This window comes from Schistocerca gregaria, chromosome 2, assembly GCF_023897955.1.
Source record: "Schistocerca gregaria isolate iqSchGreg1 chromosome 2, iqSchGreg1.2, whole genome shotgun sequence".
NCBI classification, from domain to species: domain Eukaryota; kingdom Metazoa; phylum Arthropoda; class Insecta; order Orthoptera; family Acrididae; genus Schistocerca; species Schistocerca gregaria.
In genome coordinates this window covers 134,150,221-134,165,822 of record NC_064921.1, presented here as the reverse complement: position 1 = coordinate 134,165,822, position 15,602 = coordinate 134,150,221, and positions in this window count along the sequence as shown.

Genomic DNA, 15,602 nt, shown 5'->3' with positions numbered 1-15,602 from the left:
AATGGTATATTGCAGACGATGTGATCTAGGGTGCCGACTGCTCCACATTCACAAGTATCATCGGCGCGTTGTCGTATTTTTACTAAGTAGGTGTGATGTGAACCATGTCCCGACACGTAGTGCAGAGCGTCCTTGGTGGGAACGAAGTGTGTCAGTCTTGTTCCTTTCTCTGATGTCAGAAGGAAACTGGAAGGTTCTCCTCCCTGTTTCTGCTCTGTCCCAGAGTTTTTGCCATTCCCCAACGCAAGCCTTTATTTCCTTATTCGACGTGACTCTTGTGTCCCGTACCTCCTTGATCTTATCATATTCGCGCTTTTGGAGCCAGTATTGTGCACTCACCTTTGTTACGGCTAGCTCTAGAGGTAGCAAGCCTGATATCACGAGCAACGGCTCAGTCTGTATTGTTCTACACGCGCCTGTCAGTCGCAGGAGTGCCCTCCTCTGTGCTCGCCGTAGAGTCTCTTCTGTCCTTCTCTTTCTAGCTCTATGAGCCCAGACTCTCGACCTGGATGCCACAACAGCGAGTAAGAAGACGTTCTGGTACGTTCTTGCAGCACTTGGTGGCAAGCTGAACACTCTTTGGCCAATCGTTACTTTTTTTTCAGGAATTCAATGCTTTTCAGGCCCAGGAGTTCTACATGTGCATGCAAGCTTTGCTTTTCGTCGATGTTAATTCCAAGGTGACCACATACGTCTTTTCTCTTCAAAGGTTGATCATTTATTCTGATTGTGGGATTTCAGTACGTGATAGCGTTCGTTTTAGTAATACGCAAGCTGTTTTGCGCGCTCTGTAGTGTAATTGTATATATGTGTATTGTATTATCAGTGTGTAGCGAAATTGTAACGTTGAATGAAACTGTCTTTTAAGCAAGTAATTGTTAATTATATTTCATCACAGATCTTCTTACAATCTTTTCAACTGTAAAAATGTTAACCCACACTTATTAAACCCAGCACTTCGTGTGCTAAGTAATTGATTATAATTATTTCCTTTTGTTGACGTTTCGTTGTCGTGCAAATACGTTATTGCACAGCAAAGGAAAAACGATATACGAACATGATCTCTTTCTCTCTTAGGGATTGAAACCTTTGGCTTAGAATGTATTTATAGTTATTAGTCGCACACTGGTTTGTTAATTTTAATTGTATGAAGTCTATTTAGTTATAGCTTTCTCTGTAATGGTGCCTACAAGAAAAAATTACGTACTCGACACTAGTGTCCCAGTACGTCAAAATTTTCGTCAGAAAAGGAAAATATTGGTGGAGATGCTTTAATACTTTCATAAATGCATAAACAGAACCAGTGGTAGTGATTAAAATTCTTCTGGGTATTATACCGCGTCATTGCTAAAAACTAGCAACAATAATAAACTGAAACCGACGTTTCGGCCGAATTGCAAGATCCTTCCTCAGGAGACGACGCGGCATAATACCCAGAAGAATTTTAATCACTATGGCACCGGCTGCGGAAGCCTTCGTTCTTGTATTAGTTATGTCAATAATATGTGTCCTGGAAGAGCCATGATTACCAAAAATAGTTGTATCGACCGTAATGGCGGACAACAATAGCGTAAGATCGTAAGTATTAAAACTATTCATAACTGCAGGAAAGAACAAGGTTCTTCTATAAGTAAAAGACGGTTTCAATAATAACAAACAACATTTTGTATTCTGAAAAGATTTGGATAAATTAACAATTATTACACTTATTACAGATCTCTTGATATGTAACGTAGGAAGAGTGCGTCTTGCTAGGTCAGCGGTAGAACTCGAAAAGGTACAATGTCTTCTTTTTTATCAGAGAAGTGAAAGTCAACAGAGTATATATTGTCTTCTATAATCATTGTCTACACAGATAATAAGTCGTGCTTATTGTCTTTGTCCTTTTCATTCGATGCACTACGCATGTTTTTCAGATATTGCAGAAAAAATATTAAGTCTTTTTTCAAGTATATTCACAGGAAAAAAAAACCGGAGACGGCACAGGTGCTATCGTTACTTTTCTACACAACACTTTCTTAGTATTTCAAAAACTAGCCTACTGTTATCCTCTAATTTAGCCCTTGTGTTACCACGTAGTATAATTTGCTAATTATAGTACCTGGTAACACAAGCGCTCAATTAGAGGCGATGCAGCCTCCAGTGATTGTTATACTCTGACGCCGGTCCCGTAATGGCTCTATACCAACACCCCAGAACTGTGGACAAACAGAGCACTGCGGGCAGCCTTCGGTGATGTCTTTCACAATTTTATTTCCACGACATACTAATTGCAACTGCTTGTCTGTGCAGTAATCAAGTAGATAGTTATTCCTGTAGTTTTGCTAGAACATTTACCGAACAAATCACCGTGTAAGATTTCGGTTCTCTTGGGCAAGACTTTCCAGACTCTGGGCACCCGACCCTTCAAAACACATTCGTTTAATAACACTATTACAAAGGCACCGTTTTGTCCACTAGATGACGCAACACTTCCGCCAGTTTTCTAGTATGCCCTGGTGCTTCCTTCTTCTTAAACTTTATTATTGTCAATCTCACTTCCTCCTGGGCAAATGTAATCACAAAGCTGTTATTCACACGATGCTGTAATAATTCAGAGCGAAGTTGCTGATGGTACACTATGTATTCCACCGTTATATCTTGCGACAACAAAGTTTTGAGTGGGTTTGAACTGATGTTTCCCAGTCTGTCGTCATCTTGCCAACGCGTCGTCTCGGGATTAATAACACGGTAGGTGATCAAACCTTGTTCGTTGCAATTATGGGAAATCCTAAACGTTTGTTCCCATTTGATTTTTAATTTGCGCCTCCGATGTTTCTATTCTTGTTTGGTGTAGTAGTTATTTATATCTTTCTTTGACTGTTCGATGGTAACACAGCGTTCTTTGTCGTCCTGTTTCTCCTAAGGATGTTTGGTGGTATCTCCTCCCCTGCCTTGCTCTGGGTCTTAAGGACTGTAGGGCAAGGCTCCAGTGAATTTTAAACTCTTTTGTCTTCCTAACATATGTTGGAATCGCATTGTGTGGCGCCGTCTGAAACACTCGCATCAATTCGTCCGCTTTGGCGTCAGCATGAAATACGTTTTCTTGCAGAGATTTTTTCATGAATTCTGCCTGTAAAAGTTCCTAATTCGCCTTTCTTAGGCTATATAGTCACTCGGGCTAGATGATAGCTTCTACGTCACTATGAGATTATGGGCACTTATTGTAAGTCCGTCACAGACCTTCTAGCTGCAATTGTGGTCACTGACTTTATGGTTTGCGATTGGATATCTTGAAAGTTATCTCAATAAATAAAAAATATGAAGAAATTATGTGAATGGGCACCTGTTTGCTTTACTTCAAGGCTGTCTCTTTCTGAATGTTTTATCTGACACCACACTCGCGGCCAATGAATGATGATCTTACGTTACGATCTGTGCTGTAACTGGTATGTGGCGTAATGCTCCGTTTCTGCAATATGGCTCCTGTATACATTGTAGGTGTGGGCCCAGTCCTCTAACACTTTCCCGAGTTCTTGCCACACCGTGGCACTGCACATCACATTTATCTGGCTAATTTTAGTCATTTGTATCTGTTACATTGACCTCGGGGCGTGATTTCACTGGAAGTAAGAGCTACGGAATCCTAGTGAGCACTAGTTACGAATTTAGTCTAATCTGTAATCATATACAGTTCTGCCGTGTGTCATCACTAATTGTCTATACAGATGCTCAGTATGAAATATCTTCTGCCTCCTCTTAATGATGACGTCAGCAAGAGTCTGCAATTCCTTTGTATTTGTAGGTAAGTTGTTAACACTAAACTGAACACAATCAGCTTCTTCTCTGACAGGACCGTTTATGGTTCAGCCTTTTGGATGCTTATACCTTATAAGGTGTCTTATTACTATGGTTAACACATGAACATCCTCTAACTTAGCTAGTCTCATTACGTTTTCACACATTTCATATACAGGCCGCAGGTCCGGCCATAAACTTCTTCCACCTTTTATGTCATATCCGTCACTGTTTGTATCCTTTTCGTAATTCCCGTTGCCGTCAAATGTGTGTGAAATCTTATGGGACTTAACTGCTAAGGTCATCAGTTCCTAAGCTTACACACTACTTAACCTAAATTACCCTAAAGACAAACACACACACACCCATACCCGAGGGAGGACTCAACCTCCGCTGGGACCAGCCTCTGTAGGTTCGATGATCCGAGTATTTTGATAAGCTTCCTCTATTACCTGTTGCTTGCTACCACACTCCACTACTCCAACGTGTCGGCTACTACACTCCGCTGTCACACTTTGCATTCACTGCATGTTCAAGGCATTGTCTAGGCGCAGGCATGGGGTCCGTTCCCTGTTTTCCTTCCTTCTACACCACTTCCAGAACCTCCACTCTTCCCGTCCATTATCTCAAAAAAGGTTCAAATGGCTCTAAGCACTATAGGACTTAATACCTGAGCTCATCAATCCCCTAGACGTAGAATACTTAAACCTAACTAACCTAAGGACATCACTCACATCCATGCCCGAGGCGGATTCGAACCTGCGACCGCAGCTGCCGGGTGGTTCTGGGCCGAAGTACCTAGAACCACTCGGCCACCGCGGCCGGCTCCATTACCTCCTTATTGCCCTATTCTATATAGTGAGTCACAGTTTTTGTTTGTGTTACTATGTATCTTTTCGTTCTAACCTTTACACTGGACCAGAATATTTTTGCCCTATGTGCATCTTGCTTTCATTTCCACGGATGGTTCAGTTTCTTACAATTATGACATTTGGTTTTATAATCCGCTTGATCAGTGGGCTTCTAGTTTATTATTTAAATTTCATAGATTCATAAAAAGAGCTAGAAATAAATTTTAACATTTCACCTTACAAACTGATATTTCAGTTTTCTTCCTGGACAGTCCACCTCCTTCTACTGTCGACTTGATATTTGCTATGTTTGTATTTAGTCTATGGTTTCCTGTAATTCTTTCCAGCGGATTACACAGTGGCTCTGAATCCATACTCTGTTACTTAAATATCTCGCTCCAAGAATATTTGTTACGCGACAAATCGTTATGAGACTAGACACTAGCTTAGAGCACCAGATCTGGAGGACTGGCGGCCCTTACGTCGTTCACTCTAGATTCTTTGGGTATTGTACGGTAACGTCTTGTGCGTGAGACTGTTATAGTGTTGGTCTTACACTTACTGTCTTATGAGAATGTGTGTGATCCACAGCTGCGGATGATGAAGTCCAGCAGTCAGTACTGAAGCGGGCACAGTAGCCAGCACTGACATAATCGAGGGGTCTATCAATACGGCTCCTGTCCAGGACAAAAGCGGCCCTAAAAGTCCAGCACCGCGCGAGTATGATGGCCGACGGTACTAGCGGGCCAGATTCAATATTCAGCACGACATCATGGCATCCGATATCGCCTCTACCTGAGGAGCAACAGTGACCTAGTAGGGACATAAGACTACCCGAAACGGCGTGTGAATCAGACACACACGTCGCGGCCACCGCCATCTCCAAGCAGGGCTACCGTTGAGGCGTGTCCACTTCGCCAGCTGGCGGCAGATCGCAGCACTGTGGTGTCATCGACTACCGCTCCGAGATGATGCAACGTCCTCTGCAGACGTGACGCCGCTGTTTGGGTTTCTTCTCCGGATTACGTATACACCAGTTGTCGCAGAAGACAAAGGAACGACTTGTATTGTGAGTAATAAATACACTCCTGGAAATGGAAAAAAGAACACATTGTCACCGGTGTGTCAGACCCACCATACTTGCTTCGGACACTGCGAGAGGGCTGTACAAGCAATGATCACACGCACGGCACAGCGGACACACCAGGAACCGCGGTGTTGGCCGTCGAATGGCGCTAGCTGCGCAGCATTTGTGCACCGCCGCCGTCAGGCCGGGTGGACGTACCTCCGAATTGCTCAACACGTGGGGCGTGAGGTCTCCACAGTACATCGATGTTGTCGCCAGTGGTCGGCGGAAGATGCACGTGCCCGTCGACCTGGGACCGGACCGCAGCGACGCACGGATGCACGCCAAGACCATAGGATCCTACGCAGTGCCGTAAGGGACCGCACCGCCACTTCCCAGCAAATTAGGGACACTGTTGCTCCTGGGGTATCGGCGAGGACCATTCGCAACCGTCTCCATGAAGCTGGGCTACGGTCCCGCACACCGTTAGGCCGTCTTCCGCTCACGCCCCAACATTGTGCAGCCTGCCTCCAGTGGTGTCGCGACAGGCGTGAATGGAGGGACGAATGGAGACGTGTCGTCTTCAGCGATGAGAGTCGCTTCTGCCTTGGTGCCAATGATGGTCGTATGCGTGTTTGGCGCCGTGCATGTGAGCGCCACAATCAGGACTGCATATAACTGAGGCACACAGGGCCAACACCCAGCATCATGGTGTGGGGAGCGATCTCCTACACTGGCCGTACACCTCTGGTGATCGTCAAGGGACACTGAATAGTGCACGGTACATCGTCATCGAACCCATCGTTCTACCATTCCTAGACCAGCAAGGGAACTTGCTGTTCCAACAGGACAATGCACGTCCGCATGTATCCCGTGCCACCGAACGTGCTCTAGAAGGTGTAAGTCAACTATCCTGGCCAGCAAGATCTCCGGATCTGTCCCCCATTGAGCATGTTTGGGACAGGACGAAGCGTCGTCTCACGCGGTCTGCACGTCCAGCAGGAACGCTGGTCCAACTGAGGCGCCAGGTGGAAATGGCATGGCAAGCTGTTCCACAGGACTACATCCAGTATCTCTACGATGGTCTCCATGGGAGAAGAGCAGCCTGCATTGCTGCGAAAGGTGGATATACACTGCACTAGTGCCGACATTGTGCATGCTCTGTTGCCTGTGTCTATGTGCCTGTGGTTCTGTCAGTGTGATCATGTGATGTATCTGACCCCAGGAATGTGTCAATAAAGTTTCCCCTTCCTGGGACAATGAATTCACGGTGTTCTTATTTCAATTTCCTGGAGTGTAGAATAATCTTGAAAATACTCTTTTATTGCGTCTAACGACGCCACATAACACAGGTAGCGGTTACCTGTCAGGCACTGGGTGACCTGTACAAATTTGTAGGCAAAAAGTGCTCCAGCCCAGCGCCAGTAAGAGTTGGAGGCAATGGTCAGGCACACCATCATCAGCAACAGTCATAGGGGTTGAGCCAAAGAGAAGATATGATTATTTGTTCTTAAAAGAAAGACTTGTATTCTTAGTCATGTCCTGGTTGGGAATGAAAGACTTTGATGTTACCTTGTATCACATGAGCGAACCGGCATATTTATCGCAGTTCAAGCGCAACAGTCGATCAACAGTATCTTGTTCCGACACTTTGTAAAACTTTTAGTTTAACGGGACATAGTGCGTCATGTGACAACGAGTAGGAAATACAGTAACATGGCAACGATTGTTCAGAGTCTCGTTGTTTAATTATTGTGCGTAGGAATTAGATCTACCCGTGTTATTTTTGCAACTGTAGTTATTGAGTCATTATCGGGAGCTATACTTGTTTGATTTATGTGAAAATGAGGAACATAAATCGCACTGAAATGGCACAGACATGGTCAGATAGTACTAACGAGGCGATAGAGACTCTTTCGGAGTAAGGTTTCAAATTGATAGAGATTAATGAACAACAAAATGCACTTAATGAACACCTAAGTCAGCAATTACAAGCTTAATTGGCCAAAACAGCAGCCACAATCATCTTTTGTGAATTTAAAACTGTAATAAATGTAATTAGTTGATCCTTCAGCCACGAGCCTCGTAACTCCCCTTTCTAGGAAACCAACAGAGGACGTTCCTGTGTTTATAGATGATGTATTAACCACAGCTGCGTTACACATCTGCGAGGGTGAAGCATGCTCGCAGATGTCTAAGTTACATATCACGGGCGAGGGAAAAACCTGTATCATGAAGTGGTTAATGAGGTATCCTCATTCAGTAACTTCGGTTCAGAATTCAGCACTACATCACAGCATCCGATATCACGCTCAACCTAAGGGACAACACAGGCAGTGATCTGAGTACTTCCTGAAACGTAGAAACAATTCGTCGCAGAATCCACAGAATCTGAGTAATAAATGGACTAATTTTAAATACTGTTTTATTACGTCTAATGACGCCACACAGCTCCTTGGTTTGACTACTGACATAACAGTCAGTAAGGATTTCCGCCTAGGCAATGGGGGCCACTGCAGTGCACATTTCTGAAGAAAGTAATCACTGCAACCTTACCGTCATTATACATTTGTCGCCAAAGTAATCATTGGACTCATCCTATTCCGATTTACAAGGCAAATAGCCAATGTCATCACAAATTATGTGTTTCAAATTTCCTACTGTTCTTTACAAGCGAGAAAAGAACGAAGATTACTGTTAAGTATCGTTAACACATGGATGGCTTTTGCCTTTGCAATACATTTGAATGAACGTGGACACTCAAACACAAATTAAAGACAACCTTCAGGTTCTGCACATTATCAACAAAGGAAAGAAAATTAATCTCCTTGCAAATCTTGAACTTTATCTTCCTAGTTCCACCGATATAATTCTCAATGAACAAAGAGACCTACCAAACATTTAACTTTTACTCAAGTTTTATGACTTATATACAAACATAACCAGTAACGTATTGCTCTTTTGCAACCAACAATCATAAAACGTTATTAAAGTGTTCATCCAATACAATAATTTGGTCCAAATTATTTAATTTGTTTAAATCTTGTCAAAGTCCATCTTAAGAATATAGATTAATTTAGACCCAGTGTCCCAGTTAAATATGCATTTTTAATTTGCTGTATATAATTGGTTATTTACCAAGCATTGTTACCAAACCCTGTTCTCATTAAAAGGAGACGAAACAGTAAATATGTCTCTTTACAGCTACTAATAATAAGAGCATATCTGACTCAAAAATTGTCACATTTTGTTAAATGAGAATGAGTATGTAACACATTATTTGACAGTAGCTATTTCACATGTCATAACCTGACAATCTGGTTCTACAATGATGTAATAAGGTTTATAATTCAGTAATACTTTCTATGTTTCCATGTGCCCAAAATTTCTCTTTCTCTTAGCTCTAATGTCTTTGACAAATTCTGTATTCAAATGTGGACACGATGAATGCTGCAAACTCATTTCACCTACAGTTAACAACATTTTAAATGGGATAAATGAGTGAGAATAGCAATATGGTGATAAAAATGATCACATTGTCACTTTCAGCGGTTTCATCTATGTCTTTATTTTCAACCTAATGTAATTTTCCTTTTATGATAAAGTGTTACAAGACATTTCCCGAAACTACTCTACAACCTTAGTAATAAAGTAGTTAAATTGTTAACATAGCATGAAAGTATGCATGCCATGAAATCTAATACCAATGATTGTATATACAAGCAATAATTTTTCCTTCCAGTCCGTACAGTGACAGGTCCCTGTTGAATTTATTGGCAACTTTTACGGACAACAGCGCCAAAGGAGAGCATTGTACGTGAACAATAAAACTCATCATGCAGGTAAGGGCCAGAAACAAAGTGCTGTTTCTTTATAAATGTCAAAACACCAGGCAGTCGCTGACAGGACAGCAGGTCAAAAGAGAGTGCCCAGCATGTTGTAAACTTTCAGAAAACGAGGAGCTTATAGAATCCCCTTTACAAAAGGAGAGATCTGCAACAGCAGTAGAAACATATAATGTACTCAGTGTGGGAGACAGCCATTTCATGCCAAATGACATCGCGGGTGTAGATTGTTAAATTTGGTAAGGAAGCCTATGATTGACTCATAGAAATTATTTTGGTGCCAGGGATCAGAACTAGTGAGTGCATACACGCAGCCATTGTGATTGGAGGAAATGTGAAAACACAGTGGGAGAGAATTTCATTCTAATGGCCCGCTCTAAGAGAGAACTGAGTAGGGCTGGTAAACCATGGCACTTTCGTTAATAGCAGGCAAATTGTTGCAATTTTTTATGACATTTTCGTTGGTCAAAACTCAGAATATTTGCAATGATGGGCTGCCGGGGTTATGACGCTGGTAGAAGTAGCTAGATTTTGTGGATGAGAGAAGTAACACACTTCGCCATAGGATATGAAATAGCACACTTTGTCGCCGGGCGTCATGGAGAGAAAAGATATGTCTTCACATTTTAGCTGATCACAGATACGGGACTGAAGTTAGAATTCTCAGCCACTACTACAGCAGCCCTCTATTCCAGAGTATCTGTAGAGGGGTAAGAATGAGCTGCATTTGTATACATCGTGACCAGGGATGTGGAAATTAGATGGTACACGCCATAGATTCGTTTTTCTGAAGTGCACATAACATCCATTTAAGCGATAGACTTTGTGCTTGTTCGTACTTTTCTGGATCGTTTCCGTATGTTATTAACTTATTCAGTAATCATTGGCGAAATTTGTGGTCTCTGATTCTGTAAGATTCTCTCAAACCTCAGTCACTTCTGCCAAGGTTTATCGTACACGTCGTTTCATTCTTGTGCCCTTTTGAAATTATTTGTATTGTTTATTCGTGATTAAAAATCATTTACTGCATCTAGCAATAGAGAAGTTTGTTGTAATGCCCTTTATTTCTAGTTAATGTGTTGATGGAAAATATTTTCATTATTTCTATGCTACTTGTGGTATCCATATTTCATGTTCATGGGCCACCCTTAATCAATTCAGTCAGTTAATTAGTTATCCACTGTGCAACTTTGATTTTCCATTTCACAGGATTTCGTGGGAAGAAATCGGTGCACTGTATAGGTTTCCAGGCTTCTATCTATCATTTCAGAAGTATGGTAAATACTCAACCAGCACCTCACAACAGTGAACTCTACAGTTAAAACTGGAAGCATGACATTGAATGTATAGTCACTTGAAGAGATGCGTAAGCACAAAACTGGTAGTGATTTAAATAAATCATCATCATATGTCAGTAGCAAAAGAATTTATTCAACATTAACTTGCAATTTTTTGTTTTTTGTTAATACTAGATCTGTGTGGTTCATGTGTAACTTTGAATAAATTCTTAACTGTGTTTATTTCTGGATGTACTCTAAGTCAAGACTACACATTTTCACCGTAGTCTCAACATGCCTCTTGCATACGACATGACTCCATATAGACGCAGACCAGTAATTCGTGGATTTATGCACAATAGTTTATATTGGATAATTTTTTGTACGTTTGGAGCATGAATCCACAAGAGCATCAAGAGATGGAGATCTATTCTGAACAACATGTTGCAAGGGATCTTAGTTCTGTTCAATTATGTTCATGTCTGGGGAGTTTGGTGGCCAACGGAATTGTTTAAACTGAGAAGAGTATTCCTGGAGCCACTCTGTAGCAATTCTGGACGTGTGGGGTGTCGCATTGCCCTGCTCGAATTGCCCAAGTCGGTCGGAATGGACTAAAATTGATGCAGGTGATCACAAAGGATGCTGACGTAGGTGTCGTCCGTCTGAGTCGCATCTGAACATATCAGCACTCCCATATCACTCCAAAGGCACAAGCCCCACACCAGTACAGAGCGTCTACCAGTTTGAACAGTCCCTGCTTACATGTAGGGTCCATGGATTCATCTGGTACACGTTCGTCCACTTTATACAATCTGAAACGAAACTCGTCTGACCAGTCAACATGTTTCCAGTCAACAACAGACCACTGTCGGTGTTGATGGGCCCATGCGAGGCGTAAAGCTTTGTGTCGTGGAGTGATCAAGATTACACGAGTGGGCCTTCGGCTCCGACAGCCCATGTCGATGACGTTCCGTTGAATAGTTTGCACACTGACACATTTTGACGGCTCGGCATTGGAATCTGCAGCAATTTGCGGAAGGATTGCACTTCTCTCACGCTGAAAGATTCTCTTCACTCATCGTTAGTCCCCTTCTTGCATGAGCTTTTTGCAGCCGCTGCGATATCGGAGATTTGATGTTTCACCGATTCCCCGATATTCACCGTACACTCGTGAAAAGGTCGTACGGGAAAATGGCCGCTTCATCGCTACCTCGGATACGCTGTGTCCCATCGCTCGTGGGCCGAGTATAACACCACGTTCAAACTCACTTAAATCTTCATAACCTCCCGTTGTATCAGCAGTAACCCATCTAACAACTACACCATACACTTGTTGACGATCTCAGCGCCACCTTCTCCCTGTTTACATATCTATGTATTTGAAAATGCATGCCTATACCAGTTTCTTTGGCGCTTCAGTGTATCTATACAATTGTCATTGTGTTGGCGCGTAAGTTCGTGGGTTTTTGTTATAAGTTTAACAGACACAACACGTACACATAATAGAGACTTCAGTCATCAATAATATATTCTCCTTCACTGTTTACAAGCAGGGCCGACGACATAAAAAACTTTGGGGAGGGGCGGGGGGGGGGGGATAATGATGGGGTCTTTCTCCGGAAAAGTTTCTAAATTTTAGATGAAAAATAGTGAGCTTTAAAGTTTTTTAAGCATTTTAGAGTCATATGATCAATATTATAACCCCGAAAACTGGACCCTTGGTAACTCGACACTACAGGAAACATTTTTTGGCGTCGCAAAAAGAAAACAAAAACACTCACGGTATTTTCGTAAAAGCTAATTTAATTTACAATAATAATCATGTTTATAGACTATTACAGAGCAGTGAATATGTATCTCTGAAAAGACTGAAATTATATTCAAAGATATCCTAAACTATCATTAAAAGTGTAAAACATGAAATATTGCTGTCGCACGGTAATAGCACTTTGTCAGTAAAGTAGCTAATTTAAGTTTGCTTTGGGTATGGCTCAGGGTTCATTAAATACTTACAATAACCCGAAGTTAATAATTTAATAAAGTTAATAAAGTTTGCCTAATACTTTCAGTCAAAAAGTACGTAAATAGTGGGTTATAATTGGGTCTTACACCCTAAGAAATTTAAGTATTTGAAAATAAGTAATGCAGTACTATAGTAATATAGTACTAAACTAGCATTAGTATTTCGAAAATGAAAATATAACATTATGTATGTATTTAATTCTCTATTTTACAAAGATTTTTAATATTTCTCTAAATGCCATTACTAGGGCTAGAGTGTCTTTAGAAAGATGCAAATGTCGACCGTTTGACTGGATTATTGAATATGAAGTCATTGATGACTGGTCGGATATCCAATTCATCCAAAACATCTCGGTGGACATGAACAACAGCCAAGTTGTTCAATCGCTTCTGTCCCTTTGTTGAGGAGATATGACTTCAGACTTATAAGGGTGCTAAATAACCGTTATGACGTTGCTGTTGTTACTGGAACTACTTGGAGAAGCTTAATGCACTTCACTACATCACAAAACATTTCTCTAACTGCAGCCTCTTGTGTAATGTAGTTTCTTGCATCACGCATGTCTTTCAAGACCAGTTGTTCTTTATTAGCGATATCGGCTAACATGTTGAAGTGTAAGCGCAGTCTCTCAGTGTCTGGGTCATTTTTGAAAAAACGGAGTTGATTTTCCCTAATTTGTTTCAGCTCTGTTTACAACGCCGGTTGTTGTGGGCGAGCGGTTCTAGGCGCTTCAGTCTGAAACCGCACGACCGCTCCGGTCGTAGGTTAGAATCCTGCCTCGGGCATGGACGTGTGTGACGTCCTTAGTTTAGTTAGGTTTAAGTAGTTCTAAGTTATAGGGGACTGATGACCTCAGATGTTTAGTCGCATAGTGCTCAGAGCCATTTGAACCATTTTGAACCTCTGTTTGCTAAAAGCAAGCACTCTTGTTCAACTGCAGTGACCTGTGTGAGTCCAATTGAAGCAAACCGCTCAGTAATGCAAGATTACACCGTTTCACATACTTCAGTGTAAATAGCTTTATGGCATTATTTTGAGGTTTTGAAAGTGTGAGGTAAAATGGCTTCGTTGTTTTCACACTTCTTTGATATACTTCGATTCTGAGGAAGCGAAGGATCATCAACTTCTGAAAATTTTTGTTTCTAACACTATTCCCAAAAGTGTTTAAAACTATGAAGCGTTCTATTCAATATACAAATCAAGCACTCATATGTTTTCCAGGTCAGCAACACTTAGACGAGGGCACTGAATTTTTTCATTGACATACTGTACTGCGTTCACTGCATGGCAATAAAGATGTAAAAAGAAATAGTTCAGTTTTAACATTGACTCAAGGTAGCCTGCAATTTGTAACCTGCCTCTGTTTTGTCCTCTGCAGAAAATCTTTCAAAAAATCTAGTTCTTTATTTTCAATATTCTCAAGATACTAGAAGCTCGCATAGTCCATCGGGAGGGGGCAAAGGTGTCATAGACCAGCTTGGTCGTTGGCGCTCTCACAACGTATGAGTCTGAAACGTCCCATCCTTTTGTTGGATTCCCTTACTGTGTTCGTTAAGGCCTTGGCTAAAGTCATAATATCCCTCAGGTGTGAGATGGCGTAGACAGTCTACAACTGCCAAGTTTGAACTGTGAGCAGTGCAGTGCACATGATGTGCTTTTGGTTGTATATCCAAAACTAAATTCAGTCCTTTGAACTTACCTCTCATATTCGAGGCACTGTACTCTTAAAAAAAATCAAGACGAGCGAAAACGTTTTAAAATACTAAGCAGTTTGTGATTCAGTTTGGGGGTCTAGTGTAAGGCAATAAAGTCTTCGTTGGTGATTAAGGAATCATCTACAGTACGAATACAAAAGGACACATATTCGTGAATCAAATAATCACTTGTTTCGTCAACCATAACAGAAAAATGTTCAGCCTTCTTCATTGAAGCCAATACCTTTCTCAACAGCCCGCATCTCGTGGTCGTGCGGTAGCGTTCTCTTTTCCCACGCCCGGGTTCGATTCCCGGCGGATTCAGAGATTTTCTCTGCCTCGTCATGGCTGGGTGTTGTGTGATGTCCTTAGGTTAGTTAGGTTTAAGTAGTTCTAAGTTCTAGGGGACTGATGACCATAGATGTTAAGTGCCATAGTGCTCAGAGCCATTTGAACCATTTGAACCTTTCTCAACACAGACTTTCCTGATCTCGTTTTAATAACGTGGGACGTCCACTTATACCCCAAGTGCCCTAACCAATCTTTAAGCTCATGTGTATCATTTTTCAGAGTTACAAAAACTGAAAAAAATTGCTTTTACATCTTCATGCCCTTTAAATGCTAGTCCTTGTCGGCATAGAAATTGCACAGTAGTCAAAATTGTCTCAAGAGCTTATGTAACGTCCCCTTAGAAAAATTATGCAAGACTGTGCTTAAACTGACACACAATAGTTTTTAGCGCAACGCAATCTGACTTTCAATAATCCCTACAAGAAAATGGCCCTGACTAACATTAACCTATATGTTTCACAAATCACTTACCTCACAAAAATCTTTGTTACTCGAACTACTGCAATACAGCAAGCGCCACTACTGCCAGCTAACTAAAAGATTCAAAATACGGAAGTCACTAACTACTGATAGGCACAGTTAGCAAATGAAAGATTTTAATAGAGAACAAACAATGTATTTACCTTTACAGTCATAATATATATATCAGTTCATGACACCAATTCTTACAAATTTCAAAACTCCGCCATCTCTCTCCCCGCGTCCACCACCGCTGGTG